This window comes from Oncorhynchus mykiss, chromosome 4 (assembly GCF_013265735.2).
Source record: "Oncorhynchus mykiss isolate Arlee chromosome 4, USDA_OmykA_1.1, whole genome shotgun sequence".
Taxonomy (NCBI): Eukaryota; Metazoa; Chordata; class Actinopteri; order Salmoniformes; family Salmonidae; genus Oncorhynchus; species Oncorhynchus mykiss.
In genome coordinates this window covers 7,603,796-7,623,549 of record NC_048568.1, presented here as the reverse complement: position 1 = coordinate 7,623,549, position 19,754 = coordinate 7,603,796, and positions in this window count along the sequence as shown.

Genomic DNA, 19,754 nt, shown 5'->3' with positions numbered 1-19,754 from the left:
CATAAATCTTATAAACCCCTAGACAAGACAAGACACATAAATCACCCATGTCACACCCTGGCCTAACCAAAATAGTAAAGAAAACACAGAATACTAGGCCAGGGCGTGACACCGTGAAGATGATATAATGGGCGAACAATTGATTGTTTGTGCTTGCCACCATCTTCTGCATGACCTGAACCCAGAATTTTTTTCAAAATAATGTTATGATAATAAATGTTGTACATTAAATTGTTCTCAGCAGGAAATAGCATAAAACCAGAGTTATTCACACTTGGAGGTACAGGTTGATGTATGCAGGTGAATTACCTCTGTGGGCATGGTCTTGAGGAGGATCTCAGCATACATGGCTGCATATTGGGCAATGCCCTTCAGCTCACTGCACTTGATGTATCAAAGGTCAGTTCCCATGATCCTCAGGTAGGCCATGGCTTCCGGGGACTCCTGAGCCTGAAGGTCATTCGCCATCTTGTTGAAGTTGTGGATAATCTATAGACAAAAGAACAATGCAATGTGGAGTATACATAATAAAAATCACACTAGAAAACCTGTTACTAGACATAAAAACATACTTCTGTTTTTTCATACCTCCAAAATGTCCATGTTATAGCCGAATGCCTTCGGGGTAGTCTCAAGCATGATCTCCTTGGCAGATGGCTGTTGAAATCAAAGATCATGTTTCCTTGCATGCTTGTCTTCATGCCAGTCATGACTGCATCCATCTTGTAGTTGCAAAACATAGTAGTGTAGTCACCATGAGTTGTTGCAATGGTGGGGTCAGCAAGGACATCCATGATCTTTTCGCCCAGTCCGAGTAAAAAAGCAAGAATATGGAGAAAATTAATTAATATTAAGTAGTTTGTTTATTAAATGTTTACATTTATTTATTTATTTAACCTTTATCTTGTTGGTGGATTCCCCTCGGGACGGTTGAGCAAACGTAGGCTAATGCGATTAGCATGAGGTTGGTTATAAGTAACAAGAACATTTCCCAGGACATAGAGGGGTCAGCGTGATGGAAATGTCCATCTCGTTTAGAACCTTTCCTATACTATTGACAGAGACTCCTCTTTGTGCACTTTGTACACACAGTGTGGAACATGAGCTCTACATCTGGGTCCTTATCCTCAGGGTCCACGTCATCAGAGATGTTATCAGGAATTGGGAATAGGTCAGGGAAGTCATTCAGTTTCCAAATCATAATTAAAACCCAATTAATTATCGAACCCAAATTTAGAATGACATTGCTCAGTGATTCACGTTGGTTCTATCACTAAAAGTTCAAACCCTCAACTTAGCACATATTGGCACAAGCAGATTTTACAAGAACATGCAGTATAGTTATCCACAGTGGTGGGCCGTCAGGGCCAGCAAGGCATTCTCTGCTGGCCTAAACATCATCAGAATATAAACATTTTTTAAATATATTTTCCCACAAATATGTATTAAATTATTCCCCAGAGTAAGAGTTATACTCTTCATTTCATAGCTTTCCTCTTCGTTGCACTGCTTCCAGCCCCAGGTTGAGATTTGGAGGGCTGGTCTTTGTTAGATCTTTTATCCAATCATATTCAGCCACCATGTGTTGCCAGGGGTCTAAAATCTTCCCTCAGGCCTTCAGAATCAACAGTGCGTGCACTTGTAGCTTAAAGTGAATGGAAATGAAAATTTAGTGTCAACCAATCAGCTTTAGAGTTGTCTATTGTACGCCTGCTGGCTGGCTCCAGTGTTACACAGGAGCCAACTAGCAGGCGTAGTGTGTGCACGTCTTTTGATTGGATTACCAATATTGAGAGGCAAGTCCTATGGGCAGGTCTATGCAGAACTAGGAAACTGAATTTGATAAACAAATTAATTTGCGTACTACTAAGCTGTTTTTTCAACCCACAATGGCGGAAGGAGGAGAAGATATCGATTTGGTCGAGGATATAATTATAACGCCATTCTCAAGACGAACTTTTCAAGAAAAGTTAGACATTGTAAGGAGAGGTCGCCCGACGCCGACGCTACAAAGCCTGTCACAGGCGGGAAAGGGGTTTGTTCGCCACTTTCAAAGTTCCAACTACGAGCGCTATCAATGGCTCACAGGCTCCGAGAAGCACTGCAAACTGTACTGCTGGGAATGCCTATTATTTGCAAGTGATCGATTTGGTGTTTGGAGCCACACTCAGCTCAGCCCTATCTTCATGCCAATGCTGGAGGATTTTTGCAAAAACGGAGTTCTCCCAGACTCAATGCACACAGCTCGCATTACAGTGTTGCTAAAAAAAGGACACGGACCCCCTATCCTGCTCGTCCTTCCGGCCCATAAGCTTGTTGGATTTCGACTATAAAATAATTACCAAATTGCTCGCCAAAAGACTAAACACTCTTCTTCCCAAAATAATAAAAGCGGACCAAACTGGATTTATTAGAGACAGATACTCTTCTGATAACATTCACCGTCTTTTTGATATTATTGATCAAGTAAACGCTTCACTGGATGCTGAGAAGGCGTTTGACAGGATGGAGTGGAGCTTTCTGTTTTCAGTCTTAGAAAAGTTCAATATGGGCCCAAATTTTATTAAATGGATCAAATCACTATACTCTCATCCAAATGCCATGGTGACTACTAATCGACTGAACTCTGACAGATTCCCTCTGGAACGGGGCACAAGACAAGGGTGCTCGCTGTCCCCGCTGCTCTACTTGTTGGGAGCGGAGCCTCTGGCAGAGCTGATAAGGAGCAATCCAAGTATTATGGGTGTTTCTGCAGGTGGCCTGCAGCACAAGATTTCGCTTTACACGGATGATGTCTTGCTCTACATATCCAACCCTGAGAAATCCCTCCCTCTCATTTTAGACACAATTGCTCAGTATGCAAGTTTTCAGGTTATAAGATCAATTTTAACAAATCCACTGTCTGCCCTCTCAATATTACACTCACCAGCTCTATGAAGACACTTTGTCCTTTCCAATGGAAAACACACGGGTTTCAATACCTCGGGATCTTCATAACACCAGATCTGAATAGCCTTTTTAAGGAAAATTATCTTCCACTCCTGGATCGAATCAAGAACGATCTCCAAACCTGGATCTCCCTCCCAATTAGCTTAGTAGGCAGAATTAATGTAATCCGAATGAATGTCCTCCCTAGACTAAACTACTTATTTCAGATGCTCCCATGCTATCTCCCAGTTTCCTTCTTCAAAACAACTAACCAAAGCATCACCAAATTTATATGGGGCAATAAAAAACCTAGGATCAAGTTTTCCACTTTATCAAAACCTGAATCTAAAGGTGGTCTTGCCCTTCCTTCCCTTCAACTGTACTACTGGTCTGCCCAAATCCGCAACATGCTAACATGGATCACAAACAGACAAGAGTCAACGTGGATTCAGATAGAAGCCCAATCCTGTGGTTCATTGCCCTTAAGCTCAATTGTATTCATTAATAACTTTAGTGAAGTGGGCAACATAGCCAAAACCTTTGCGATTTACAGCACCCTACTAGCGTGGAGGGACTGTAAGAAATACCTGGGCATTTCCTCCCAAATATGTTCTCACTCGCCTATAGTAGGCAACCCAGACTTGCCAAAAGCCCTGAGGGATGCCAACTTTAATCTTTGGCATACTCTAGGAATCAGGACATTTTCAGACCTATTTCATCAGAAAACCACTACACTGAAATCCTTTCAAGAGCTCTGCAGTGAATTCGATGTGCCAAGATACCATTTTTTAAAATATCTTCAAATTAGACATGTCATTTCCTCATTTACCTCCAAGAGGAGGTTTAGAACTCAGTTGAATGAAGTTGAAACCCTTCTTGTCACAGCACAATCCATTAAAGGCTAAATATCTTACATCTATAGACTCCTTTCTGAGAAAGGAAGCTCCTCCTTTACTCCTTTGAAAATAATCTGGGAAAAGGACCTTGGTCTGACTATCAGTGATGAGTTATGGGCGGAGGTTTGCGACAGGGTATACTGCTCCTCTACCAGTGTAAAAATGAAAGAATCTAATTACAAATTTTTGTACAAATTTTATTATACTCCTTTGAGACTCCATAGAATGAAAACAGATATGTCTCCTAACTGTAAAAGATGTACCTCTGAAAGTGGAACCTATATGCATGTATTTTGGAGCTGTAGGGAGATTGCCAGATTCTGGCAATCTGTACATACTGCTGCACAGAAAATACTAGATGTACAGTTTGAAATGACCCCGTGTATCTATCTTCTTAATGCCCAGCAGGACTTTGTTCTTGATCCTGACAGAGAAAATTTGCTTATGACTATTACATACTTTGCTAAGAAATGTATTCTTCTATTGTGGGCCTCTAATACCCCTCCTACGTTTAAAATGTGGATTGACCAGATTGTTGACTTTCTTCCTCTTGAAAAGCTCACTTATGACCTCCACAAGAGACAGCCCAAGTTTGATAGACTCTGGTCTCCACTATTCAACTATATTTCAAACTGGACAGAGTGAACGGGGTGACTAGGGAAATGCGCAGATACATGTTGTGTAAGGTACTGTAAAACCTAAAATCGAATTATTGGCCCGTCGTCTCAGCGAATGCTTGAAATAGCTGATAAGAACCTTGATAGTGCTGCTGCAAGTGTTATATGTTTTTTTTTGTGTGTGTGTTTTTATTTTAATTTAGTTTTTGAGTACGTGTGCGTATGTGTGTGTGTGTATGTATATGTGCGTATGTATGTATGTATGTATGTATGTATATATATATATATATATATATATATATGTACCAAGGAAAATATATAGATTAAGAAAAATAAATGCTTTTATTTGACTATCATTCATTTTAATTGTATTTTTATTTTTTCAAAGTATCATTATTTTTTTTTATTATTTTTTTTTAAAGCCTGTCACATCTGTGAATGTGGAATGTGTTTTGTTGGTTGATTGAAAAACAAGAAAACTTAATAAAATGTTAAATTGAAAAAAAAATGTATGTCTATTATTTTAAGATGAACATGTAATGCGCCAAATTTATAAAATACATTTGCCAATTTCAGAAGGGAAAATCTCAACTTTGGAGGGAGTTTACTTAAGGTAGCTCTCGAGACTAGGTTTCTTTCTGATTATAACTTTCACTATAACTGGCTTTGCACTGTCCATCAGTCCCCATTAGATGGCGATCTTTGACCATAATAAGGCTGGTGCCTGAGACGGTGTAGACATGAAATCAGGAACATGTTCAACATTTCAATGATTCCATTTAACAGGGCATATGTTTTTTCAAAATGAGTTATCAGGACGGGGGAAATACCGTAAGCATTTATAGTTTTATAGGTTAGGGGTATGTGCAAGTTTGCATATTATTATTATTATTATTATTATTATTATTATTATTACTTAATATCTCCAGTAATCGATTATACACACATACAATTTCATTTTTTTTCTTCATGCCTGCACAGAATCCATATATAACGTTCCAATCTTAGCTACTTACGCCAATCTTAGCTACTTACGTGAGAGAGACCTGTAATTTTCATCATAGGTACAATTCAACTATGACAGACAAAATGAGAGAAAAAATCCAGAAAATCACATTGTAGGATTTTTAATGAATTTGTTTGCAAATGATGGCGGAAAATAAGTATTTGGTCAATAACAAAAGTTTCTCAATACTTTGTTATATACCCTTTGTTGGCAATGACAGAGGTCAAATGTTTTCTGTAAGTCTTCACAAGGTTTTCACACACTGTTGCTGGTATTTTGGCCCATTCCTCCATGCAGATCTCCTCTAGAGCAGTGATGTTTTGGGGCTGTTGCTGGGCAACACAGACTTTCAACCGTCCAAAGATTTTCTATGGGGTTGAGATCTGGAGACTGGCTAGGCCATTCCAGGACCTTGAAATGCTTCTTACGAAGCCACTCCTTCGTTGCCCGGGCGGTGTGTTTGGGATCATTGTCATGCTGAAAGACCCAGCCGCGTTTCATCTTCAATGCCCTTGCTGATGGAAGGAGGTTTTCTTTCACTCAAAATCTCACGATACATGGCCCCATTCAGTCTTTCCTTTACACAGATCAGTCGTCCTGGTCCCTTTGCAGAAAAAGCATGATGTTTACACCCCCATGCTTTTCAGTAGGTATGGTGTTCTTTGGATGCAACTCAGCATTCTTTGTCCTCCAAACACGACGAGTTGAGTTTTTACCCAAAAAGTTATATTTTGGTTTCATCTGACCATATTCTCCCAATCTTCTTCTGGATCATCCAAATTCTCTCTAGCAAACTTCAGTCAGGCCTGGACATGTACTGGCTTAAGCAGGGGGACACGTTTGGCACTGCAGGATTTGAGTCCCTGGCGGCGTAGTATGTTACTGATGGTAGGCTTTGTTACTTTGGTCCCAGCTCTCTGCAGGTCATTCACTAGGTCCCCCCGTGTGGTTCTGGGATTTTTGCCCACCGTTCTTGTGATCATTTTGACCCCACGGGGTGAGATCTTGCGTGGGGCCCCAGATCGAGGGAGATTATCAGTGGTCTTGTGTGTCTTCCATTTCCTAATAATTGCTCCCACAGTTGATTTCTTCAAACCAAGCTGCTTACCTATTGCAGATTCAGTCTTCCCAGCCTGGTGCAGGTCTACAATTTTGTTTCTGGTGTACTTTGACAGCTCTTTGGTCTTGGCCATAGTGGAGTTTGGAGTGTGACTGTGAGGTTGTGGACAGGTGTCTTTTATACTGATAACCATTTCAAACAGGTGCCATTAATACAGGTAACGAGTGGAGGACAGAGGAGCCTCTTAAAGAAGAAGTTACAGGTCTGTGAGAGCCAGAAATCGTGCTTGTTTGTAGGTGACCAAATACTTATTTTCCACCATAATTTGCAAATAAATTCATTAAAAATCCTTCAATGTGATTTTCTGGATGTTTTTTTCTCATTTTGTCTGTCATAGTTGAAGTGTACCTATGATGGAAAATTACAGGCCTCTCTCATCTTTTTAATTGGGAGAACTTGCACAATTGGTGGCTGACTAAATACTTTTTTGCCCTACTGTATATAGAAACGTATTATTCAAATTTCAATCAGTTTATTATGCAAATGTAAATCTCTTGTTATCCAAAATTCAAATTCTCTCACATATCACATTCACATAGTACTGTTCCCAAAACACACTAATCAATGTGTTGTTTTATTCAATGTATTACCTGTATTTTTATCTCAGGGTTAGTTCCTGGGATACAGTAACTCATACATTTACATTACCTATATTTGATCTAATCACTGATAATATCCTACACCCTAGAGTTTTAATCAGTTTCAGCATCACTAGTCATAAACCCTTCCGAAAGAATTCACACCAAAGGCTTTTGGCTTAACCTCACAAGTCATACATGTTCACAGAGTAGTCTCACTAGTCAAAGACGTCCCTTTTACAGAACTTCAGAACTCTGGGGGAGCTTTGTCTTGTAAGTTACAAGGACGACACTGAGGACTATTTCAGGATCTTTTGTGGACGTTCTCAGGACATGAAATGTACTAGTCCTTAGGATGTCGCGTGATGGTCTCAAGGGAACGTTCTTTGAGAGACCTAGTCTAGTTCTCAGTAACTTACCAGGATTTCACTGAGGACCATGTCAGGATATATTGAGGAAAATCTCAGGACTTTTATTTTACTAGTCCTTAGGACATGGGACCATCATTCAAAGGGAAAGTTCTCTGGGGATGTGTATTTATTTCCCTGTAAGTCAACAGGATGTCACTGACAACCATGTCAGGACCTTTTTGAGGACGTTCTCTGGACTTAAATTGTACAAGTCCTTATGACGTTGCCTGATGGTCCCAAGGGAATGTTCTCTGAGAAACCTTTGTCTAGTTAACTTCTTATGGCTGCAGGGGCAGTATTGAGTAGCTTGGATGAAAAGGTGCCCATTGTAAATGGCCAGCTCCTCAGTCTCAGTTGCTAATATATGCATATTATTATTAGTATTGGATAGAAAACACTAAAGTTTCCAAAACTAGTCCTTAGGACATCACGTGACGGTCCCATGGAAATGTTCTCTGGGGACCTAACCCTGTAAGTTACCAGGATGTCATTGAGGACCATGATAGGACCTTTTAAGGACGTTCTCAGGACTTTCATTTTACTAGTCCTTAGGACTTTGCAGGATGGTCCCAAGGGAATGTTCTCTGAGAAACCTTTGTCTAGTTAACTTCTTATGGCTGCAGGGGCAGTATTGAGTAGCTTGGATGAAAAGGTGCCCATTGTAAATGGCCAGCTCCTCAGTCTCAGTTGCTAATATATGCATATTATTATTAGTATTGGATAGAAAACACTAAAGTTTCCAAAACTGTCAAAAATATTGTCTGTGAGTATAACAGAACTAAGAGGAAGTGGCTTCTATTTTGAAAAATCCATGTTCCATAGCCTCCCTTTGCTGGATTTAAAGGGATATGAACCAGATTCCTTTTCCTATTGCGTCCTCAAGGTGTCAACAGTCTTCAGACATAATTTCAGGCTTTTATTTTGAAAAATGAGCCAGAACGATAACATCGCATCAAGTGGTCACAAGAGTTTTGCTCGCGCAACAGAATTTGGACAGCCATTGTTTTCCCCTCTCCTACTGTGAAAGACATTTGCGGTTGATTTATTATCGATTATATATTTTAAAAACAACCTGAGGATTGATTATAAAAAACGTTTGACATGTTTCTGTGGACATTATGGAAACTATTTGGAATTTGTCTGTGTTGTCGTGACCGCTCTTTCCTGTGGATTTCTGAACATAATGCGCCAAACAAACAGAGGTATTTTGGATATTAAAATAATCTTTATGGAACAAAAGGAACATTTGTTGTGTAACTGGGAGTCTCGTGTGTGAAAATATCCGAAGATCATCAAAGGTAAACAATTAATTTAATTGCTTTTCTGAAATTCGTGACCAAGCTACTTAATGCTAAGTGTACATAATGTTTTGTCGTGCGATCGATAAACTTACACAAACGCTTGGATTGCTTTCGCTGTAAAGCATAATTTCAAAATCTGACATGACAGGTGGATTAACAAAAGGTTAAACTGTGTTTTCCTATATATGTGAGGATCACTGAGGATCATGTCTGTACCTTTTGAGGACATTGTCAGGACTTCCATTTTACTAGTCCTTAGGACATTGAATGACGGTCCCATGGAAATGTTCTCTGGGGGACCTTTGTCTAGTTCTCTGTAAGTTACCAGGATGTCACTGAGGACCATATCAGGCCCTTTTCAGGACTTTCTTAGGACTTAAAATGTATTAGTCCTTAAGACACCACGGGATGGTCCCAGGGTAACGTTCTCTGGGCAACCTTTGTCTAGTTCCCTGAAAGTTACAAGGACGTCACTGAGGACTATGTCAGGATCTTTTGAGGACGTTCTCAGAACATAAAATTTACTAGTCCATAGGACGTCGCGTGAAGGTCCCAGGGAAATATTCTCTGAAAGACCATTGTCTAGTTCCCAGTAAGTTAACCTTTCTAGCGCAGGGATACCGCTAGCGGAAAACCTCAACAACATTCCGCTGAAAAGGCAGTGCGCGAAATTCAAAAACATTTTTTTGAAATATGTAACTTTCACACGTTAAGTCCAATACAGCAAATGAAAGATAAACATCTTGTTAATCTACCCATCGTGTCCGATTTCAAAAATGCTTCATAGCTAAAGCACAACATATGATTATGTTAGATCACCGCCAAGTCGAAAAAAACACACAGCCATTTTTCCAGCCAAAGATAGGAGTCACAAAAAGCAGAAATATATATCAAATTAATCACTAACCTTTGATCATAGGACATCATGTTACACAATACATGTATGTTTTGTTCGATAATGTGCATATTTATATCAAAAATCTCAGTTTACATTGGCACCTTACGTGCAGTAATGTTTTGATTCCAAAACATTCGGTGATTTTGCAGAAATACTAATAATAAACATTGATAAAAGATACAAGTGTTATTCACAGAATTAAAGATAGACTTCTCCTTAATGCAACCGCTGTGTCAGATTTTTTAAAAACTTTACAGAAAAAGCATAATCTGAGAATGGCGCTCAGAACCCAAAACAGCCGAGGAATAGCCGCCATTTTGGAATCGACAAAGTTAGAAACAACACTATAAATAGTCACTTACCTTTGATCTTCATCAGAAGGCACTCCCAGGAATCGCAGTTCCACAATAAATGACTGATTTGTTCCATAAAGTTCCATCATTTATGTCCAAATAGCCACTTGTTGTTAGAGTGTTCAGCCCAGTAATCCATCTTCATGAGGTGCGAGCATTTCATCCAGACAAAAACTCAAAACGTTCCGTTACAGTCCTTTAGAAACATGTCAAATGATGTATGGAATCAATCGTTAGGATGTTAACATAAAACATCAATAATGTTCCAATCTGAGAATTCCTTTGTCTTCAGAAAGGCTCTGGAACGAGAGGTAACTCTGTCGGGAGCGTGCGTCATGAGACCAAGTCCCTCTGCCAGACCACTGAGGTCTCATGAGCCCCTCCTTTATAGTAGAATCCTCAAACCAGTTTCTAAAGACGATTGACATCTAGTGGAAGCCCTAGGAAATGCAACCTCATCCATATCTCAATATGTACTCGGTAGGCCGAGCTTTGAAAAACTACAAACCTCTAAAACCTTTTCTCAGGTTTTCGCCTGCCATATGAGTTCTGTTATACTCACAGACATCATTCAAACAGATTTAGACACTTCACAGTGTTTTCTATCCAATACTAATAATAATATGCATATATTAGCATCTGGGACAGAGTAGGAGGCAGTTCACTCTGGATACGCTATTCATCCAAAAGTGAAAATGCTGCCCCCTATCCCAAAAAGGTTACAGGATGTCAATGAGGACCATGTCAGGACCTTTTTGAGGACTTTCTCAGGACTTTTATTTTACTAGGACGTTGAGTGAAGTTCCCAAGGGAATGTTCTCTGGGAGACCTTTATTTAGATCCTTGTAGGTCACCAGGATGTCACTGAGGACCATTTCAGGACGTTTTGAGGACGTTCTCAGTACATAACATTTACTAGTTCTTAAGACGTTGCTTGATGGTCCCAAGGGAACGTTCTCTGAGAGACCTTTGTCTAGTTACCTGTTAGTTCCCAAGACGTCACTGAGGACCATGTCAGGCCCTTATTAGGACGTTCTCAAGACTTTAATTTTACTAGTCTTTAGGACATCGCTTTACGGTCCCAAGGCAACGTTCTCTGGGAGACCTTTGACTAGTCCCCTGTAAGTTACCAGGACGTCACTGAGGATCATGTCAGGACCTTTTTGAGGATTTTGCAGGACTTTAAATGTACTAGTTCTTAGGACATCGAGTGATGGTCCCAAATGAACGTTCCATGGCGGACCTTTGTCTACGAGGATGTCACTGAGGACCATGTCAGGACCTTTTGAGGACATTCTCAAAGTTTATTTTACCAGTCCTTAGGACGCCGTGTGATGGTCCAAAGGAATGTACTCTGGTGGCCTGTGTCTAGCTCCCAGTAAATTCAAATCCCAGGTGATTATGTACAGTTGTACTTATGTACTTACACCATAGCCAAATACATTTAAACTCAGTTTTTCACAATTCCTGACATTTAATCATAGCACATATTCCCTATCTTAGGTCAGTTAGGATCAACACTTTATTTTAAGAATGTGAAATGTCAGAATAATGGTAAATACAATGATGTATTTCAGCTTTTATTTCTTTCAACACTTTCCCAGTGGGTCAGAAGTGTACATGCACTCAATTAGTATCTGGTAGCAGTGCCTCTAAATGGTTTGCTTTGGTCAAACGTTTCGGGTAGCCTTCCACAAGCTTGCCCATTCCTCCTGACAGAGCTGGTGTAACTGAGACAGGTGTGTGGGCCTCATTGCTCGCAAACACTTTTTCAGATCTGCCCACAAATGTTCAATGAAATTGAGGTCACTCCAATACCTTGACTTTGCAGTTCTTCACCTCTCTAGGGTACGTGGGACGGTAGCGTCCCACCTCGTCAACAGCCAGTGAAACTGCAGGGCACCAAATCCCATAATTAAAATTCCTCAAACATACATGTATTTTACACCATTTTAAAGATACACTTGTTTTAAATCCAGCCACAGTGTCCGATTTCAAAAAGGCTTTACAGCGAAAGCAAACCAAATGATTATGTTAGGTGAGTGCCTATTCACAGAATAACACAGCCATTTTTCCAGCCAAAGAGAGGATTCACAAAAAGCAGAAATATAGATACAAATAATCCCTAACCTTTGATGATCTTCATCAGATGACACTCATAGGACTTCATGTTACACAATACATGTATGTTTTGCATGGTAAAATTCATATTTATATCCAAATATCTGAGTTTACATTGGCGCGTTGAGGTCAGAAATGCATTGTCTCAAACAAACATCCAGTGAAATTGCAGAGAGCCACATAAAATGACAGAAATACTCATCATAAGCATTGATAAACTATGTTTATCAGTGTTTTCATGGAAATATAGATAAACTTCTCCTTAAACCTCTTGAGGATATGGACACGCTAGCGTCTCAACTGGCCAATTGCCTGGGGAAATGCAGAGCGCCAGATTCAAATAAAATTCTATAAAATTCAAACTTTCATTAAATTACACATGTAAGATACTCAATTAAAGCTACACTCGTTGTGAATCCAGCCAACATGTCAGATTTTAAAAATGCTTTTCGGCGAAAGCATAAGAAGCTATTATCTGATAGCATGCACCCATCTGAACCAGTAGTAAACAAAAGAACTAGCGTAGCAGGCGCTACACAAAACGCTGAAATAAAATATAAAACATGCATTACCTTTGACAAGCTTCTTTGTTGGCACTCCAATATGTCCCATAAACATCACAATTGGTCCTTTTTTCAATTAATTCCGTCCATGTATACCCAAAATGTCCATTTATAAAGCACGTTTGATCCGGAAAAAAACAGCTTGCCAAAACACAACGTCACTACAAAACATTTCAAAAGTTTTCTATAAACTTTGCCAAAATATTTCAAACTACTTTTGTAATACAACTTTAGGTATTTTTAAACGTTAATAATCGATCAAATTGTGGACGGTGCAATCTGCATTCAATACAGCAAGTAAACAAACCATGCACCTTTTTTCATCTTGAGTAACTCTCAACAGTGTAACGTTGTTCCAGGATGTGCTTCTTCTTCGTTGCACAAATGATTAACTTCAACCAAATTCCTAAGACTGGTGACATCCAGTGGAAGTCGTAGGAACTGTAAAATGGTTGCTATCAAATATCCCTTGGCAAAGACAACAGAAGGAACGGTCAGAGGCAAAAAAATTATAATCTGAACAGTTATTCCTCGGGGTCTTGCCTGCTACATAAGTTCTGTTATAGTCACAGACATGATTGAAACAGTTTTAGAAACTTCAGAGTCTTTTCTATCCACACCTACTAATCATATGCATATAATATATTCCTGGCATGAGTAGCAGGAAGTTGAAATTGTGTACGCTATTTATCCAAAAGTGAAAATGCTGCCCCCTATCCCTAACAGGTTGCAACCGCTGTATCAGATTTCAAAAACGCTTTACAGCGAAAGCACACTTTGTGCTTATGTTAGCTAGCCACAGAAACGCATACAGCCATTTTTCCAGCCAAAGAGTGTCACAAAAATCAGAAATAGCATTAAAATTAATCACATAACTTTGATCTTCATCTGGTGGCACTCCCAGGACTCCATGTCAGACAACAAATGTTTGTTTTGTTCGATAATATCCCTCTTTATGAGCAAAAACCTCCTTTTTGTTTGCGCGTTTTGTCCAGTAATCCGAATGCAGAAGGCACGTGCACTAATTCCAGGATGAAAAGTTTTTAAAACGTACAATAAAAGTTAGTAGAAACATGCCAAACAATGTTTAAAATCAATCCTCCGGTTGTTTTTGTCATAAATAATCAATAATATTTAAATCGGACAAAGGCTTCGTCAATAGGAAAGGAGAAACAAGAAAGGCACGTTCACGATCAGGGCGCATGGCTGATGAATGGAAACTTCCACTGGTCACTGATTGAAAGTGCTGTATCTCTCTCATTTTTCAGAGAAAAAGCCTGAAACAATGCCTAAAGACTGGTCACGTGTAGAGGAAGACACAGAGCTCGTGAACTGGTCCTAAGTCTTTGTATGGTGGATAGGCATTCAATGGAAAGACAGCCTTTCAAAATAATAGTACTTCCTGGTTGGATTTTCCTCTGGTTTTCGCCTGGCATATCAGTTTTGTTATACTCACAGGCATTATTTTAACAGTTTCGGAAACTTTAGAGTGTTTTCTATCGAAATATACGAATTATATGCATATCCTATACTCTGGGACTGAGTAGCCGACAGTTTAATTTGGGCATGCTTTTCATCCCAAATTCAGAATGCTGCCCCCTACCCTAGTGAAGTTAACCCATTTTGCCACAACTTTGGAAGTATGCTTGGGGTCATTGTCCATTCGGAAGACCCATTTGCGACCAAGCTTCCTGACTGATGTCTTGAGATGTTGCTTCAAAATATCCACATAATTTTCCTACCTCATGATGCCTTCTATTTTGTGATGTGCACCAGTCCCTCCTGCAGCAAAGCACCCTCACAACATGATGCTGCCACCCCTGTGCTTCACAGTTGGGATGGTGTTCTTCGGCTTGCAAGACTCCCCCTTTTTCCTCCAAACATAACGATGGCCATTATGGCCAAACAGTTCTACTTTTGTTTCATCAGACCAGAGGACAATTCTCAAAGTACGATCTTTGTCCCCATGTGCAGTTGCAAACCATGGTCTGGCTTTTTTATTGCGGTTTTGGAGCAGTGACTTCTTCCTTGTTGAGCGGCCTTTCAGGTTATGTCGATATAGGACTTGTTTTATTGTGGCTATAGATACTTTTGTACCTGTTTCCTCCAGCATCTTCACAGGGGCCTTTGATGTTGTTCTGGGATTGATTTGCACTTTTCGCACCAAAGTACTTTCATCTCTAGGAGACAGAACTCGTCTCCTTCCTGAGCAGTATGACGGCTGCTTGGTTCAATGGTGTTTATACTTGCGTACTATTGTTTGTACAGATGAACCTGGTACCTTCAGGCATTTAGAAATTGCTCCCAAGGATGAACCAGACTTGTGGAGGTCTACAATTTTTTTCTGAAGTCTTGGCTGATTTCTTTTGATTTTCCCATGATGTCAAGTAAAGAGGCACTGAGTTTGAAGGTTTGCCTTGAAATACATCCACAGGCACACCTTCAATTGACTCAAATGATGTCAATTAGCCTTTCAAAAACTTGTAAAGCCATGATATAATTTTCTGTAATTTCCCTAGCCTTTTAAAGGCACAGTCAATTTAGTGTACGTAAACTTCTGACCCACTGGAATTGTGATACAGTGAATTATAATGAAATAATCTGTCTGTAAACAAATGTTGGAAAATTGCTTGTGTCATGCACAAAGTAGATGTCCTAATCAACTTACCAATACTATAGTTTGTTAACAAGAAATTTGTGGAGTGGTTGAAAAACGAGTTTTAATGACTTAGCCCAGGACCAAGGATATGCATATTCTTGGTTTCATTTAAAAGAAAACACTCTGAAGTTTGTGTAAATGTGAATTGAATGTAGGAGTCTACAACAAAATAGATCTGGTTTAGATAATACAATGGAAATTTTTTTTTTTTTTTCATTTTTATTGTTGTATCATCATCTTTAAAATGAACAAGAATAAACAAACATTCAGATAGGATGATGGGGACAATTTCAGTGAAAAATATAAGAGGGCAACAGTACTTGTGCAAAGTTTTAGAATGATAACTTCCAAAATTAGTGTGCTACATGACATTTATCATGAAGTCACCCAGGTGTTCCACACAAGTAGCCCAAATGTACCCAAGTGACCAAATTGGTGAAGTTATACATTTTGAATGGAATAACTATATACAAATGATCAAAATGGTATTCTAACACACCCTCCCCCAAAAATGACAAAAAAACATGAAAAAAATATATGGACACCTTGGCACTGGGGCTCCCATTCGGAGTCAGTGTCACTGTGAAAGAAAATGTTCAGTTAGAAGAGTTTCACATATGAGCCCTGTATCAACAGTTATAATAAACAGATATATAGAGTACAGGGAACATATGGTTGAATATATTATTATAGACCTGCTAGATCTACTGTCTCATTTATATTATGACAGACCAGCTAGATCTACTGTCTATTTTATATTATGACATTTCAGCTAGATCTACTGTCTCTATTATATTATGACAGACCAGCTAGATCTACTGTCTTTATTATATTACAACAGACCAGCTGCTATCTCCATTTCACTTTGGCCATTGTTGTGGGCCTGCCCTCCCCTCAACAGCCTCAAATAGGCTCACGTGGGGGTGGGGTGGGGCGGCAGACACACGCATCTCACATTTCATTACATTACATTTGTATATATTGCTACTAAAAAAAATTAAAATCACAAAAAATATTTTATATTGTTAATTTCAAACAACGGCATTAGCATGAGAAGAACTTATCAGTCCAAAACGATGTCCTCTCCGTTCAAAAAATATTCCTCCATTAGGGGAGGAATATTCTCCATTATATTATCCATTAGGGGAGGAATATTCTCACTTTCCCGATCAATTTCTTGTGTGTACGTCTGTATATCTAGACTTAGATTTAGCTTTCCCTGATTTAGTCGCCATACTGATTGATATATAAACAGCTGAAGATGCGCTTTACCAAAACAATGCTGTGCGTAACATGCGTGGCTCCTTCCGGTATGAATCTTCAATGGCGAATGACCCTCTTTACGCCGGAGTTTACTACATGGGTTGGTCTTCCAACACATAAACATTACATATTGCCGTTTACCTCAGCTCATTGGCTATCTACGCAGCTATATTTCAAGACGATCAGTGGTCATTGGGTTAAAATACAGTCAATCAACGAAACAGTGGTCATATCATTGGTGCACAATGATGTGATTACTTGTTGTCTTCAAATCGGTTTCTTTCAGTCAATACGTCCTGCGAAATGACCCATCAGGTTTGGCTGTGTTACAAACAAACCAGTTGATTGCAATGAAACCAAACATGACTGGAAAAGTCACGTTTAGTGTGTGTATTTACAGCAAATGTGTCTTCAAAAATGGAATGAGACGGAATTCACGACACAAGCGGTTCACAAAATGTTTCGTGTTAGGCTATAAAAATGGATTTTATCAAACAAAAGACCATTCATTGTGTAACAATGAGCATTGGGATTGCAAACAGAGGAAGATCGTCAAAGGTAAACAATTTATTTTATTGCAATTTGTGATTTTACTACGCCTGTGCTGGTTGAAATAGTTTTTTTTATGGGGCTTTGTTCTCAGATAATCGCATCGTATTCTTTCGCAGTAAATCCTTTTTTAAATCTGACAACGCAGTTGGATTAGCAAGATTCTAGGCTTTCGACCCATGTGAGACACTTGTATTTTCATGAATGTTTAATATGACCATTTATGTAGCGATCACTGTATGTTGTCGAATATAATCCCGGTAACGGTAACGGTTCGGTGCGCAGAGAGGTTAATGGGATAACTGGGAAGAGGGCTGCAGTCAGATAAATGCAACATTTATCTGTCCAGTTTTCTGAGGGTTAGGAGAATATTTCATCAACGTCCCACCAAACATACACAGAACATGGTTGCCATGTTCTCAGAATCTAAGCTATTAATGTTCTAGACACTTTTCATGGAAACGTTGCTCGACCACTTCTGTGAATCAGTTGTCAGGACGTCACTTGATGGTCCCAAAGAAATGTTCTACCAAAAAAATGTAATTCACATTACGCCTCGTTACTGTTGCCAAGCCCATCAAGGACCTGATTTGTGAACTTGTCTATTGGCAAGGTAAGGGATACCTACACACAGTGCTTTCATCTTACATATTTTACACACTTTGACATACATGATTACATTGTGCATGTTCATTTACACAGTAATTATGATTCAACACGTCTTCACCTGGGATTTGAACCTCACAACCTCCTGGTTCATGGCATTAAGATCTTCCTGCTACACCACCATGTCTGTTAATTATCAGTTAAAAATGGTCTATTGGCGCACCCAAGCATCATCAGTTGCATAATAAAAAAATCTGCATCAAAATCCTTCAATTTAAGCTGGAGATATGTTTTTTTGCATGGCCTGTGTCTCAATCCACCACATCTGCCTATGTTGGCCTTTCGCATCTGAGGTGGAAGGTGGACGAGCTACAGCGATACAATGTGTCTTTGTGATGTCAAAGAGCACGAACACGTCCCCGGATGTTAATGTTTTACTTAATTTTCTCTGTTCATACAAACACGGAAAAAGAGTGATTCAAAGGCTTAATGCTCTTTTTACAGACACTATTTTGAGAAACAATGCAAAGAAGGGATGCCAAAGGAGAACGCGGGAAGCCGTTTTATAAAAGTAGTTTCCGTGTAACACTAGGTTTGTTACTCCTGTATTACTCCTGGTGCATACATGGCCCTATTACATGTTTGAAGGGATACAGTTCAGATTATATATGAATTATATGAATATGCATGACTTGAGACTGATGCATTTATTTCTATTATGTCTAGATGCACGGTCAAGAGGGCTTGCAGAGGATGAGAGACATTTGGAGAGGAACAACCCGATGGTCACTCTGACGGAGCTCTAATTTCTCTGTTGAGATGGGAGAACCTTCCTAAAGGACAACCATTACTGCAACACTCCACCAATCAGGCCTTTATGGTAGAATGGCCAGACGGAAGCCACTCCTCAGTAAAAGGCACATGACACTCCGCTTGGAGTTTGCCAAAAGGCATCTAAAGACTCTCAGACCATGAGAAACCAGATTCCCTGGTCTGAAAAAAACAAGATTGAACTCTTTGGCCTGAATGCCAAGCATTACATATGGAGGAAACCTGGCACCATCCCTAAGGTGAAGCATGGAGGTGGCAGCATCATGCTGTGGGGATGTTTTTCAGCGGCAGGGACTGGGAGACTAGTCAGGATCGAGGCAATATGAAGTGGGCAAAGTACAGAGAGATCCTTGATGAAAACCTGCTCCAGAGTTCACGGGACCTCAGACGGGGACGAAGGTTCACCTTCCAACAGGACAACAAACATAAGCACACAGCCAAGACAACGCAGGATTGGCTTCAGAACAAGTCTCTGAATGTCCTTGAGTGGCCCAGCCAGAGCCCGGACTTGAACCCGATCCGGACTTGAGCCCGGACTTGAACCCGATCTCTTGAGAGACCTGAAAATGGCTGTGCAGCAATGAGTTTGAGAGGCTCTGCAGAAAAGAATGGGGAAAATTCCCCAAATACAGGTGTGCCAAGCCTGTAGAGTCATATCCAAGAAGACTCAAGACTGTAATCACTGCCAAATGTGCTTCAACCAGGTACTGAGTAAAGGGTCTGAATACTTATGTAAATATGATTTTTCATTTTTAATACCTGTTTTTGCTTTGTCATTGTGTGTATATTGATGAGAGGTGGAAAAACAATTGAATCCATTTTAGAATAAGGCTGTAACATAACAAAATGTGGAAAAAGTCAAGGGGTCTGAATGCTTTCTCCTGAATGCACTGTACCTATCCAGGCGTTGTAAGATCTGGCAGGTTTCAGGGCCTGGGCAGCGGAACACCCCAGTAATTCTGCTCATAGATTATGCATGCATGAAATACACACTGACACAAACACCCAGCCCAAAACGTGAGGTTTAAAAAACACTGACATAGTTTAGCACAATT